At 43.4% G+C, this 15,189-nt stretch overlaps 1 protein-coding gene and 1 long non-coding RNA gene across 2 annotated transcripts in view; one reads left to right on the top strand and one right to left on the bottom strand.

Moving 5' to 3' along the window:
- ITCH (itchy E3 ubiquitin protein ligase) overlaps positions 1 to 8,397 on the bottom strand; it is a 69,029-nt gene extending 60,632 nt beyond the window's left edge. The window contains exon 1 of the mRNA XM_014958376.1: positions 8,326 to 8,397. The gene's annotated coding sequence lies outside the window, so the exon portion shown is untranslated. The remainder of the gene's footprint in view (positions 1 to 8,325) is intronic.
- Positions 8,398 to 8,522: 125 nt separating this feature from the next.
- LOC106897612 lies at positions 8,523 to 12,669 on the top strand. Its single transcript, XR_001413803.1, has 2 exons — positions 8,523 to 8,591; positions 11,993 to 12,669. It is a non-coding gene; the product is annotated as an uncharacterized LOC106897612 (long non-coding RNA).
- The last annotated feature ends 2,520 nt before the right edge of the window (positions 12,670 to 15,189 follow it).

Raw genomic sequence — 15,189 nt, 5'->3', positions numbered from 1 at the left:
AAACCCCAATCTAGCAGATACCAGCTTTATTATGCTTTTGAAAAACATATCTACATTAACCCAAAGATGATTCTTTAGTATGTTCTGTACAGAACAGCGCACAACGCACCTTGTGGGACGAGTGTTCGATAGCACAGATGGAGGTTCACAATGTACACAGGTACCCCCCGGGGGACAGCAGTGTGGAGAGCCCCAGACACACCTCTGCCTCTGCCCCCAAGGACCCAGAGAGCGGGGGCCAGGGAGGCATCAGCACAAACTTACTGGCAAATGGTATCTCCTGACAAAAATCTATCCTGTTAAACAGATTGTGACTGTTAGTACCTGGGTGATAAACCACCCCAAACCAGACTGTGCAGACCTGCAATCCATCTGACAAAGCTCATCTGAGAAATGATAAATCATTCTCTAGTACCAGTGACAAGCACAACTCCCAAATTCACTGAAGATTTGAAATCTCTTGAAAAAGAAAGTTCTTTGTCACTTGCTGCTTGTACTTGCTTTAGCAAATTAGATGGTGTAAGACACAATTCCTCTTGATTAACTTTGACTCAGCTGTAAGAACAAGAACTACTGTAGCCAATGCACTGAAATTCTTACAGTTAACTAGTTAGTATGGTATGAATATACATACATGGCTCCACAAGAAAAATAAGCTGTTTCTCCGAATACACGTAAGCATTACAAACAATCAAGGAAACTAGAACCGAAAACAAAACATTTGCAACAAAATGAAGTGATGTTCCTGTGTGCTAAACTGAATGCCAGCCTGAAATAAAGGTTACAGATTTCCAATCTAAATTACATATGACTAAAGTAAAGCACACAAATCCAAAAGATGAAATGGACATGAGAATTTCAGGGAAAAAAAAACAACTGATATTATTTAAGTAAGCACTGACATATCTAAAAAGTCTACTATAGGTCACTCTTTTCTTTTAGAACTGCAAACTTCTGCAAGCAAAATCTTGAGTTCCAGAGGAATCACCTTCATGTTTTCTAATTGCAAAAGAAGTTCATCACCTGCTTGCTAGGAATCTTCTGTGAGTGACCAGATGGCAATGTGAAAGCATAGCCAGGAGCGGACAACTCTGCAAAATGCAGCTGCCTGCTATGTTCCAGTCCATGCCTCTCTGAAAAATAGAGCTATAGGAAAAAGATGGCTGAAAACTGCACCGCTATTTCAGTATTCTCAGCACTTCCATTTAACTTTTTTTTTTTTTGTGGGGCTGCCCTAAAACCATTCTGCCCTTTATCAGAAGATAAAGTAGACTTCTTTTCCGAAATGCTAGGTTACCCAAGACTTCTGACTCTAGTAATAAATAAAACCCTTGAATGAAAGTTTCAATCTTTATGTCCTAGATCTTCTACATGAAGAGCTGACAATTGCACATTTAAAAAAAAAAAGAACAGGATTATCTGCTAACAACAAACATGAATCAAGAGCTGACAATTGCACATTTAAAAAAAAAGAACAGGATTACCTGCTAACAACAAACATGAATTGTATCTTTCAATTTCAAGGGAATTACCATACTGCAGGGACACACTTAAAAGCCCACAGGTCTGTGATGAAGAACTGTCCCCTGAGCTACACGGTGAGCCGGAGGTCACTGCCTGGCAGGAGTGAGAGCAATGGCTGTCACTGGAGATATCAGGGGAGCACCCATGGCAAGTTCTGCTCTGGCCGCTGGAGATTGCTGAAGGAGTGGTCCCACCTTCCCCTTTATGCTCCTCCCAGTCACACAGCCCTTCCCTATCTTTGTGCTAATTCTAGTGCTAAATTGACACTTGCTGACCTGTTTAAATTCAGTAAATCTTCAGGGGAAAAAAAAGCCTAGGGCTCCTGATAATTGCAAAACAACTTTTTTTTTTTTTTGTAATAGACCATGCATACTTTGCATGCCCTGGCAAAGTATTCTGTACCCGGAATGTAATTCAGTGTGAACACACTTATTACACCACACATACACCTCTTCACAGCTTACCTGTCCGTGCATTGTGTGGCAAACCAAAGAGGTACTCACGTACTGGAGGAGAAGTATGGGCCCATAGGGTTCTAACGTAATGACTTCCTTAAGCAGCAAAGCTGATTTTATATTCTTCCAGATACAAACCAAGTGTGAGTCACGTGAGGAAATTTCATTCAGACACTATTTATTTCATCTGTAATGCATAAGCACCTTCCTGCCTTTGATTATAAGTTATGAAGGTAGGACTACAAAATATAAAGTACAGAGTTTACTACTTTAAAAATAGGAAGCGAAATTCCAAAAAGCAAGGAAATTCCAGCAGGGGCACAGGCTCTCTCTCATACTAGGTCCACTGTTATTACTGTCCACAAAGTCCCTCCCCTCTTAACTCCCACTTCATCCAACCATAACAGTGCATTTCATTTTGTTGGTATCTTCTACACTCAAACATACAGTTCACTGGGAAGGGCACAGCTACGAAGTGAACAAACATCAGTCTCATAGAATTGTCACCCCTAATATCACCATCAGGACAGTATTATTTTGTTCAGACATTCACATCCCAGATGAAAGCCAGACTTAAACGTTATCTTTTGCTGTAATAACTCCAGTTGTTACAAATGCCATAAATGTCTTGTATTTCTGAGGGCCTGAAGAGAGGAAAAGGAAGGGAAAGGAAAAAGGTAACAGTATGTCACACCTCAGAGGACTAGGTTTTAAAACTTTAAACCATTGAGAATCCCTAACTACGCATCAGCAACCACAACAGTTTTCCTCACAGAGCAAATCCTCTTGCCCAGCCTAGATTTCAGACAGGGGTTAAATACACCGATTCCACGGGTGCGCAAAAAGAAGAACAATGCGAACACGGTTGCCTTGTGATAGCTTATTCATTGACCTGAACTAGATTTGAGCCAGGCAAATGTTTAACAAATTGGTCATTTTAATATCCAGCACACGCTGCGTTTGCAAAAGACAAAAAAGATATTTTAATGTCTTACTGGTAAATTCAATTTTACAAGCACAAAATGGAGTAGGCCAATTACCTGCAGAAGCACTGCCCATTGATCCTAAGTTTTCCTCTGTATCTTTAAGTGATGAAGACTTTTAAATGGAATTAGAAACATTAATCAATGTAAAAAAAAAAAAAACTGAAAACACAGGTGACAGAGGTGACAGCTACTTAGTTTGAATGGCTATAGAAAGTTTTTAAAATGGAGAGTGAGGTGGTCAGAATGTTTTCCTAAACCTTCAGCATTTCCCTCCTCTTTCCTGTTTTCATTATCCAGGTTATTCCCCCTCAAATGCCTGGAATAAGAAGCTGCTTTGCAGACTGCATCACTGATGGCAACACACACACTGGATGAATCGCATACATTTAGGAGTGGAAGCAGCTTTGCTATCCTTATACAAAAAACAAGTTAGTGTCACACTGTTAAGTTTTTATATTTCAAGCTCCTGTATTTTCTTTTTTCTCCCTTTCTTTAGAGACTGCAGTGTCCTTCACATGCCTGATCGCCCCAGGGGGTCTCAACTGGATGGGAAAGGGGGTTCAACTTCAGGTACAATACAGTGAAAAAATGCAGCTCATCACTTTCACAGAAGTTAGCAAACCCAGTTAGGGATTAAACCAAACACATTACCACCTTCTAAATATTTTCACATATTACTTGCTATATTATTTTTATCTAGTCTCTGAAATGATACATTTACAGCAGAAGGCAATACACACAAGGTACAAACGCACTATTAAAGGCAAGCCCTTCATAGAGAAATTAATCAGAGTGATCCAAACGTCAATTAATTCAGGCTCTAACAAAGCAAAGAAGAAAAAAAGTCTTGAAAGTTGAGGAATCCTTATAAAGAACATACTCACTCCATCTAGCTGCTTTGTAAATAAATCAAGAGAGGAGCACCTCACGGCGTTGGCAGAGCAAAAATTAAGGTGTCAGAAAAGTACAAATGCAGTATTTGGAGCAACAGGTCTTAATCCATTCAAAAGTTTATTAAACCAGCAGTGGAGAAATAAGAATTTGGATATCTGACCACTAACTGTCAAGCAACAGTAATGATTATTAATATATAATTAAAAGACAGCAAGCACTGGGGATAGGAGCAGGCACGAGGGATGGTTACTGACCAAAAACATGTTAAAAATTAACACAATCCACTCTTCTGTGTTTCAGTACACACTCTTCTACTTGCTCAGCATCTAGTCTTCCTTAGCTTTCCTCACTGTACTGGATGAGCAAAAGCTAAAAAGGGCAGTAAGCACTTAGGAATGATTTGCAGAGGCAAAAGTTCCATCACAATCATGTGAAAGTGAAGGAATCAAAGAGCCTATTTTATTTTTAAGTAAATGAACATGCTCCCAGTCACAAATTTTATATTCTTGATGGGACATTTCACTGCAAACAGCTACCCATTTAATGAATTAATTAATACATCACAACCAGATTGTAGACCTGACTTTCCTATTCCATTTTCTATTCAAGATTGCTTTAAACCTTAACTGACCTTTCTTTCCTTAGTATTAAACATTAAAAAGATTACCAGGTATCTAGCTAACACTAAGAGAGAAAAAGTATGTCTAAAGGCTATTCTTGACAAAAAGCTAGACCTATACAGAACAGAAAACAGAGATCATAAAGATTTTAGAGAGGCTGATATTAATACTCTCTTCTTGAAATCTCCAGCTTTCCTATCATGACCTATCCAATCCCAGGGCTGCACGTTTCCGGTTAAAGGTAAGGCACCTCTCTCTCACTTCTATCAAGAAGAACTTCTTATCAAAGAAACAGGGTTCCACACAATAAAACTTTAACAATCCACCTGAACAGGCATTTTCTTGCTCCACAACAATACCACCTGAGTGTAAGCTCTGAACCTCAAAATCAATGATGTAAATGCAAACACGTAAGCAGTTCTGTTCAGGACTGAAACAATGGGCCTCTCCTACCAGCAGAGTTTAGAATAGCTCAGGCAGGTGGGTGGAAGGCAGGCATTATCAGTTTCTAAATGGGAGGACTGTAATAAAACATGTTAAAAAAAAAAAAGAAAAAGAACAGCATATTAACATCCTGCCAAGTTTTAAAAAATGATTTGAATAACCAGTGTAACAAGATCTAGTATCGTGCTTCCTTGGAGGGGAAAAAAAAAAACATCTGCCCTTGATGTTTTACCAGAAGTTTGTTCTATGCCCCAGTATAGTAAAAGTAGAAATTCCAGGCATAACTTAAGAGCTGGTCATACAAAACAGGGCCTTGGTTTCTTTAAAATGCTCTTTCCCAGTTTGTTATGATACCTTCATTTCTATTAAGGGTAATTTGCATTTCTTATATAGAAAAAGATCAATCCTTCAACTGCAGCAACTCTGAACTACAGCAAGTAAAACCTGAATGCCAGTCACCTAAAGAAAATGTTTAAGTCCTTTGGAGAAGGAAAGGTAGGTTTTTTGCTTCATCCCTCTCACCTGAAGAATAATGCAGATACAGCTCAGGTAACAGTCAAACCAAGTCCAAGAAGGATTGCTTGAAACCTTTAAAAATACTATATTTATGGAACACTAAAAAGTAAATGTCTAGAAAAACAGAATACTCCCAAGCCAGACTATAATCATGGCTTGTCTACTTCTTCTTCTGAGGCGAGCACATACTTCAAAGTGCTTCTCTAGTTGGGCAAAGTACAGTTACAGTAAGCAGCTGAGGCAAATACTCTCCTCTAGGTTCTGCACATGTATTCACTTTCCTTAGGTGTATGGGCACAAAGCACTTCATTCAACTATATCTAAGTACAGATTGACAAAAATGGGAACATTAGAGGAACATAACTGGAGAGCGAAACAGAAAGGCTTAATAATAAACAGCACCAGTGATAGCACTCCCAGAAGCTTCATCATTACCATTTGCAAGGAGTTCTTCTTCTGCCCTAACCCCATACTCTTTTCTTTGCTTCTTTGCTTTTCCTTTCCTTCTGATTTTAAGCAGAAATCAAATTGGTTTTGCCGTAACATGAAAAGCACTTTGCTATGGTACAATGCATTTACCACTTTGTTTAAACAGCTTAAGTTTACAAAAGATATCTGTTTCGATGTTAGCATTGACTCATACTGACAATGCTGTTGAGAAGCAACTTATCTATTGCATATGCTGTAAAATAGAAGAAAATTAATGTCTCTGGCAGTTCTAAGGCAAGCTTTCTTGGGAATAGTGATTAATTTAAACTCTACAAGAGAAACATCATGCTACTTTACTAGCTGTCTTCCTATTAGCTTATTTATTCTGCAGTTAACTTCCCCAAACCATTGTGAAACTTGGAAACAAAGGAACAAGAAAACGTGGTATTTCAGGTGTGTTTCACCACAGAGGAAACAGAAATTTAAGAGGAGAGAGAAAATTGAGGGAAGAAAACAAGGTGCTGCTGCTTAACTAATACATTCATATAAATAATCTTCTCTCAATCTCTCTTAAGCCCCAAAATAACTGTTTAATCTGTAAGAAGCTTTCAAAGTTAGCACTCAGGAGTCTCAGTTATTTTCCACTGGAACATCATCTTTCACATGCACTGTATCAGTTCTTTGTTTTAAAGACAAGAAAATTCACTTTGGATCAGAATGCTACATATTATTCCAATAATCCCTTGGAGGTGAATGCATCCAGTGCAGTGATTAAAACTGTCAGCCAAGCCACAACTAAGAATGTACACTAGACCGAGTCCAGATTTAAACGGCTGCAGCAATAAGCAATGTAACTATGATTCAATTAGAACTTCTTTGGACTTTTGCTGTAAGAAGAGAGAAAATAATTTCAATACGTTTTTTCAAACAAGATTTTTTTTAAGCATTAAAATTCTCAGAACCAAAGACAGCTTGCAGTTTCCGTTTCCTTCTTAAAGATCTATGCCTTTTTTCAGGTAAATACAAACAAGCAATAGGTGGATCTGCTGTCATTCTCTCAACATGGGCGGTATTCTTAAAAATATCAGTCCAGATTTCTCTCCTTTTCTCTTTGTAAAGGATGAGTAGCAGGGAGCAAACAAAACAATAAGAAACTCACTAAAATAAGTAGTCACGTCTTGGGAAAAGAGTGTCTAAAATACCCTGGTTTCTGATTTCTTCAACTGTAACTAAGCTATAAAGATAAGTTTTGCTGGGGACATTCTCTGAAGCTTCAAGGTTAAAGGATGGCACACAAATGAAAAGGGATATCCCAAACGCTACACCCACCCTTCTCTCTGCATCACACACAGATCTGAAGTTCTTTTGTCAATTTAACATGACAAATTACAGCTATTAGGACGAGCTGAATTCTTGGATATCGGAGCCAACTAGACAAAGGCACCCCCAAACACCCTCTTCTGCCTTTATCTGGCTACTACTGCCACACAAGGTCACACACACCCTGTCTGGAAGCGGGAGAGTTAACAGCTAGAACTTGTCCGTGTTTCCAAAATAAACCGGCGGCACCGGCGCTGCCATTCTGCCGTGTTTACAAGAGGGAACGCAGTTCAGTAGAAACCTCCAGCTACGGTCACGCTTTATCGCTGGGAAACACGACTTCCAGGCACGGCTGTCCCCTGACAAGACAAACGCAGCGAAGCCCCGTGAAGCGGCGGCCGCCCCATCTGGCCGGGGAGCCCGGGGCAGCGGGGCCGGGCTCCTCGGAGGGGGCTGGATACAAAAGCTGGGAAGCTGGATACAAAGGCTGTGCCACGGAACGGCTGCCGGAAAGCCAAGCCTCTGACGGGAGCGAATCCCCAAGGCCCTCAGAGGGCGAAGGTTTAGAGCCTGATCTCAGCGACACGGAGCCTGGAAGGGACGGTGGGGTCCGGCCGGGGAACAAACACCGCTGGGGGCAGCTGGAGCAAGCGACGCGGAGCTGAGGGAAAGGAGCACCCCCGGGCCAGGCTCCGGGCAGGTGTCCCCCACCAGCCGGAGTACAAAAAGGCCAGCAGCGCCGAGAAAGGGCGGCGGGGCCGGGCAGTCCCGGTAGGGGAGCGCCGGGGTCCCGGCACCGCCGCCCCGTGCCCCAGGCAAGGAGCGATGCTGCCGTCCCAGCCCGGCCCCCGGCCCAGGAGCTGCCCCCGCCGGGGGCCGGGCGGGCAGCGCGGCAGAGGAGGGGGAGGCTCCCTCAGCGAGGCCTTCCCGGGGTCAAGAAGCCCCTCAAGAAGCCGGGCCTACGCCCCGCCGGGGTACCCCGCGCCCCCCTGTCTCCGCCGCCGCGGCCGCCCGGAGCCGAGGAGAGCGGCCGGGGCCGCCGAGCCGCCCCGCGCCCCCTCAGAGTCCCGTCCCCACCGCTAAACACTGCCTCTTCCATCCCACCCCGCCCGCAGCGCGGAGCCCCGCTCCCCTCACCGGGCACGGCGGCGTAGCAGCTCCTCCGTCCCTCGGCCAAGATGGCAGCCAGTGCGAGACCAACCTGAGGCAGCGACTTTACAAAGTCGGGCGGGATCTGCGCAGGCGCCGAGTCTCTGGGCGGCCGCCGGCGGGCGCTGACTACAAGTCCCGGCGTGCTCCGCGCCGCGCGCGCGCGCTCCCGGCGGCCTGAGGGGCGGGCCGCGCCGTGACGGGGCGGCCCCGGCTGCGGTTTGTGAGGCCGGGCCTCGGCGGAGCGCTGGCCGGTAAGTTCGGTAGAAAGGCCGGCGGAACGCTTCTCAACAGCACCCGGTTCCCCGGCCGCGGGTGGGGTTTGCTCGTGCGCTGGTGGGGCTGCCCACAGCAGCAAGGAGGCGTTTGGGCCCGATCATCCCCTCACCTCCCGCGGCAACCTTCTGGGCCAAGGCCCTAAAGAGAGTTCTGTGTACACACACAGAGCATACATATACCTCTGTGTTTACATCTATATACACGTACTACAGTAAAAATTGAGCGTCAAAGCAACCCTGCAGGCTGGGCTAATGCTTCTCTGAAGTTACATGAATACTTTAACCAACCTCTGGCCGTCCACAGTGCTGAGTTATCACAGTAGCACTAATAACTGCAAATTTCTGATGGCACAAAGGGACATACTGGGTAATCTGAGTTTCTACCAGTCAAGCAAGTGGAACATCAGTGGTAGCAGTGTGGGCTTTGTGACATGCAGTTAAGGTTTTGTGGTTTTAATGTATCTACTGCAGATACTTAACCTTTCTTGTTTCAAGTGTATTTTTTCTTAACTAGAATGCACTATTGCATAGGTGAATATGTAGAAATTATAATACATCTCTTCTTTTGACAGTGAGGAATGGGAGAGTTCACTTTCCGTGCACTGAAATCAGGGAAAAGACTCGTTAATTTTCAAAGAGGAGGAGAATATCCTTACCAATTTTTCAGGAAAATTACATACTTCGCAAATGCAATGTTTAGCGTTTTCTTACAACTGGTAAGGGTGTGAAAATTCATCTTGTCTTCCCTGCTTCACACATAAACTATGGTAAGAAAGTTCCCACGCCTACAACTGAGTGAGAATTTCTGGGGATGAGCAGGAAAACGACTCAGATTGTTTTCCCCGAAGCGTATAACACACGTTTCAATGCTGATTATCCGCGGTTATCATTGACCAAGGTATATAATGCACATAACTTCCAGCACAGGAATCACTTTCATTCCAGCACGGAACAAGAGGTGCTGCTCAGGCAGAGCCTGTGAGTACTGAAGTCATAAAGCTTTTCTATGCACCTTTAAGTCTTTATGTTCCTTTACAGATATTTGACCACTTATATTGACAGTTCTGTATTTAAATGGTCCATTCAAATTATTAACAGTAAAAATGAGTTCCGCAAGCCTTAGTTAACAGAAATTTCTCTCTCACACATTACCTGCATAAACAGTCACCTCTCACGCGTTGTTGTGGTACAGATTCCTGTCCTGGCAGGACAGTAAGGCTCAGGCTGACCTGAGCTGGAGTTCCACGTCTGCATAGCTGGGTTTCCTTTGCAGCGTATTTGTCCTGTCTCCCAGCTCATACATCCCATTAGGCTTGTTTTTGCAGATTGTTTGATTCCTAAAACTGCAGCTAGGTGTACTCTGACCTTTAACCCCGGCTGTCTGAATGAATTTTAACTTTAGTAGAAGTTTAGCGTTTGCAGGAAGAAGCTGAATGCTACCCCAAGTACACGTATGTGTGACTCCTATTGAATCCAACATGTACATACATCCCTAGGGCAGTGGGGCCATTTGCAGTCTCTGTTTTTATCTTACTGTTTTTTAGGTTTCCAAGGTAAAGGTTACTAAAGCAAATGTGAATTAATAACATTCAGCGTTTCATCTCAAGGACACTACAGAAGATGTCCTCTGTGTTACCATTTTTTTCCTCCTTTTGTAACTGGCGTTTCAGAAAAGTGATTGTTGTTCAACCCCAGCAATCCTAATCTCTTTATTTTTCAGCTTCTGGTGCCTCAAGTCAAGTTCCACTGGCACTATCTGCTCTGTAAAATTCATGAGAAAAAAAATGCATTCCAGGTGCACAGACTACTGATTAGTTTATGCTTGCCAGATGAACGTAAAGCAATCTTCACATTCACACTCTTTCAGAGATCACTTTCCCTTTTTAAAAATCATGGCCTATCAGTGAACTAGAACAACAAATAATGAATTAACACCAGAACAATGTGGCAAACACCGATGAATATAATTGAGTGGCAGAGGAGCTACATATCCAAGATTTTACCTTACTTTTGTTTACTTATGTAGGGAAAAGAGGAGACTACGTGATTATTTTCTTTTTTCCTTATGCTTTCTAGAAGCAGAAGACACACAGGACGGAATTTTCTTATTATTCCCTGTCATAACTTTCTCTTGACTAGTAAGAACCTCAAGAGATCAGGAAAGTTTGCTACAACTGTGCAGGATGATCTTGTACAAAGGCTTTTTAGGAAAACCATGTATACTTTATAGCTTTTCACATTTCATAGGTTTGAAAAAGAAACCAGTGCTTCTGGGAGTTCATTTCTGAGAGATAATATTTAATATTATTCATAATATTTTTTTCCCTTCTTTCTCAGTCCAATCCAGATTTCAAGGTCACCAGGACAGAGGTTGTTTCTTGTGGCAAAATATGTATAGATTTATTCTCAGTTGGGCTATTGTAAGTAGCGATATTCAAATCACTAATGCAGTCTTAACCATGCTGTTACAGCCAGAACTGACATGCTAAGTTAGTGCTGTTGGTGCTGGGACTTGACTGGGAAACCACTGAGGCTAAGGGTCTGCATGGCAGAATTGTTTAAATCCCTTCCATGTTTGACATGTTCATGTGGTAACAAAAAAATCCTGCAGGATCGTTAAAATATTGTGATTCTATTAGATTAAATATTGTGATTCTATTAGATTTTTGAGCAGTAGTCTGTGAATGAGGATTGCTCTCTGGTACTTCAAAGCCCTGGGCTCCCTCCGAGGAACATTTGCTAAGTCATACCTGGCTTTTATTCTTTAATTCACTCCGAGGAACACCCTTATTATTTTGCTATCCCTAGAGTATGGGATCCCCTCTCCTGAAATAGCCCCTGACTTTGTTCTCTCCCTTTTTCCACTCTCAACCAACAGATCCCCATTGACTTTGCGTATGACAAACCTCTTCCTTCCAAGATCACGTAATTTACTAAAGGTTGCACAGCCAGCTGCCATCAGAAACAGAGCTGAGTTTCTTAGCTCCTTGACAAATGTTTAATGTTTAATTATTATTATTTCAGTGAAGCACACAAAAATCCAGACGGAATCACATAAACACAAAATCACTTTGGTAGGAATTTAGGCCTCTGAAACCCTGCTTGAATCAGGACCAACTTAGATAAGGTTGTCCAGTCAAGAGATAAATATCTTTGAGGGTGGAGATTCACAGCCTCTTTTATGCCCTGGTCGAGTGTTTGGTGATCCACACAGTGAATATTTTTTTCCATATATCAAATTGGAATTTCACGTGTAGGAACTTTTGCTTGTCCCTCTTCCTGTCCCTGTGCACTTCTGTAAAGAGTATGGCTCCATCTTATTGACACCCTCCCACTGTAGACAACATTAAGATCCCCTTTTGCCTTCTCTTCTCCAGGCTGAGCAGAACCAGCTCTCTCAGCACCTCCTCATCTGCCCTGTGCTCCACCCCTGAGCATCTTGGTGGCCTTCCCCAGACTCTGGTACATGGATGCCTGTCATACTGGGGAGCTCAGACTGGACCCAGCACTAGCAGATGGACCCTGCAGAGCAGAGGGCAAAGCTTCCCCATCTCACCCCGCTGCCTGCGCGCTCGGTGACACAGCCCTGGATGCAGCGGCCCTTCTTTGTCATGGGGCCACTCGGTGGGCTCAGACTCACCTTGTTTACTGGGACCCCAGCACCTTGTCTGCCAAATTGCTCCCATGTCCTGCTGCACTGGGGTCACTCCCTCCCAGACACACCTTTGATGACCAGTGTTTGTTTTTGTTGAGTTTCCTGTGTTTTTTGTCTGGTCTGCTAATACCATAGAAGTCAACAACATAAAGCTGGTCCCGGAAGAGACCACAGTGACCCATCTCTCTGTGGAAGCCATTTTTAGGAATGCTTTCCCACTTTGGGCTAGACACAGCTCTAAGCAAACATCACACAGTGACTGTTGAATACTCAGCAGATGCCATCGTTCTCCGTTAACTGCTAAGCTATTTTAAATCTTTAACAGTAGCTTAACACTCCTAGCTGACTTAAGGCTTTGTAAAGCTGGTGGTTAATAAATGCAGGAATATTTTGTTTTCACATCATTTTTCATTACTGAATTCCAAGGCAGCTTATCAAAAACTATAAAGTAACTCTTCTTACCTATGTCTTCTGGACCGTTTTGTTAACAAGGTAATTATTGCAGCAGTGATTACCTAGTTTAAAAAAAAGCAATAACCAGACTTATTATTTTGAAATTGTCACCCAGAATAAGAGAATTTTTGTTGTGCTGTGTTGTTATCAGAGTCTGAATTCGTGATTTCACTCATGAAGATAACAGTGCGGTGTCAGAGTGTATCTATTTCTAATTGACTTTAAAATCAGAATTGATTAATTTTACTTGGGATGTACAAAAGTATCAGTTGGAAAAGATAAATTACTTCCTGTTATCTGGAGAAGGCACGAATGAAACCCTCAGGTTGGTGAGAAACTATTATTATTTCCGAGTAATCTAATTAAAGGGTAAAACAAAGACATGTGGCTATTTAATTAAGTATTTTATTACTCAATTGGCCTACAGTGCATAATCAGAGGAATGGGAGGGAGTGATTAGGTGTCTTGAGAACGGAAGTGACACAACCAAGATACGTAGATGTTTTAAAGGAAGGACATGATACTGTTCCTCTCTTGGGGTTGTTCAGCCTGGAGAAAAGGAGGGGAGACCTCGCTCTCTCCAACTCCCTGAAAGGAGGGTGTAGCCAGGGGGGGTCGGTCTCTTCTCCCAAGGAACAGGCGATGGGACAAGAGGAAATGGCCTCAAGGTGCATCAGGGAAGGTTTAGATTGGATATTAGGAACAATTTTTACACAGAAAGGGTTATGAAGCCTTGGGATGGGCTGCCCAGGGAAGGGGTTGAGGCACCGTCCCTGGAGGGATTTAAAAGCCGGATTGACATAGTGCTTGGAGACATGGGTTAGTGATGGGTTTTATCAGAGTTAGGTTGATGGTTGGACTAGGTCATCTGAAGTTTCCCTTCCAACCTGGACAATTCTATGATTCTTCCCCACTCAAAATATTATTTTTCCCTGGGACTGAAGAACATGATACCATAAACCTGCTGGGGACTTTTCAGAAACACACCACATATATTTTAACTGTCCAGCTCTTGTCCTCCCAGAGACCTTTGGGGCAGCCCTTGGGGCAGCGGGGCTGGGGGTGAGACAGGTGAGAGGCAGGGGACCCGCAGCACTGCTTGGGTCCCAGTCACGGCCTCGCTCTCTGGGTACTGCCTCCAGGGCTCTTAAAGGAGGGAAAGACGTGTTTGCCCAGCATCAGTGTGAGCTGAATGCCTCCTTCTGCCAGGCTTTTTGAGAAGAGTTTTTGAAATGGAGATGCTTTATCTCTTTAGAGCATCCCTTTATCTTCTTTAGACCCAGGTTTATTCGTGTCCCACCCCTATAACCTCCCTCGTTTATAGAATTGTAAATTATCTACATCAGAAAGGCTGAGTCATCCCCGGAGTGGTTTACCTCCATGCAAATTGCTCTGCTTTAAATCAGCTGGCATTTCAGAGCAGAACACATGCTGATAAAAAGCTGTGTAATATTGCAACTAATACAAAGGGAGAAGGTAAGATGTAAATACCCGAGGCTCGACCCAAAGCCAAATAAAGCTAATGAACTGGTTTCCACTGTGAATTCTTTAAAAGTCATTATCAGCTTCAGGAATCTGTACCTTCTTTACCTCATGTAGTCCCTCGTACCAGGATATCCCAATGTCCTCCACTAGAAAGAACAGACCCACCCAAGCCATCAATCCTATTGAGTAAGAGGTCGAGTTGTGTCTTTCACTGAGTCCGTCTGTCCCTTGGAGCTGGAGCATTTCACTTCTGAACAAGAACTCTGAGCCAAACCTCCAGCCTTGGACTGCAAGGAAGCTCCCGGGGCCAGGCTGTGAATATCCATTGCTGAGCAGGGATCTTGCCCGTTCCCTCTATTTTATCCAGCCTTTTTCATGCTCAGTGTGCAGCGAGTAACTGGGCAGCTGAATTGCAGACTTGGGGTGAGTAAGAGGCAGGGGCAGGGAGGTTGCTGTACCAGTCCTATCGCATGCCATTAACATACCACCTGCAGTGCTCATGATTTCCCAGACTGGATTAAGGGAGAATTTACTTGGTTAAACTTGCTCTACAAGGCTGAGGGCTTGGTGCTCAGCTCACCTTATGCTCATGCATGCTGTGACTGTGAGAGGGAAGAGGAGATGATGCTGTACTGACGTACCACCAACCCGGAGCCTCGGGCTCTCAGGGACACAGCCTCTTGTGTAACAGGCTGGCCCCAAGGCTCCTCTAAGAAACAAAACCTGGTGGTTTTTCTCTCTTGTTGGGAGTAAAAGGAAAATAAGAGTCCAGAGGTAAAATTAGTCCAAACTTCCCTTCACGCCAGTTCATTTATTATCTTCTAGCCCTTGCTTCAGATTGTGCTTGCACTGGGTGTAAAGACAGCATGTTCACAAGTAAATAACTTCTAGTGTTCTTGCAACAGAAATGTAGCCTCCTTGTAGCCTGTGGCCTAACCATACTCCTCCCAAAAGGCACCAGCTTGATCACACCAAGCTCTG

Source organism: Calidris pugnax, unplaced genomic scaffold (genome assembly GCF_001431845.1).
Source record: "Calidris pugnax isolate Ruff unplaced genomic scaffold, ASM143184v1 scaffold395, whole genome shotgun sequence".
Classification (NCBI taxonomy): Eukaryota; Metazoa; Chordata; class Aves; order Charadriiformes; family Scolopacidae; genus Calidris; species Calidris pugnax.
The sequence above is the reverse complement of the archived record's forward strand: the minus strand, read 5'-3'. Positions and strand labels throughout refer to the sequence as shown.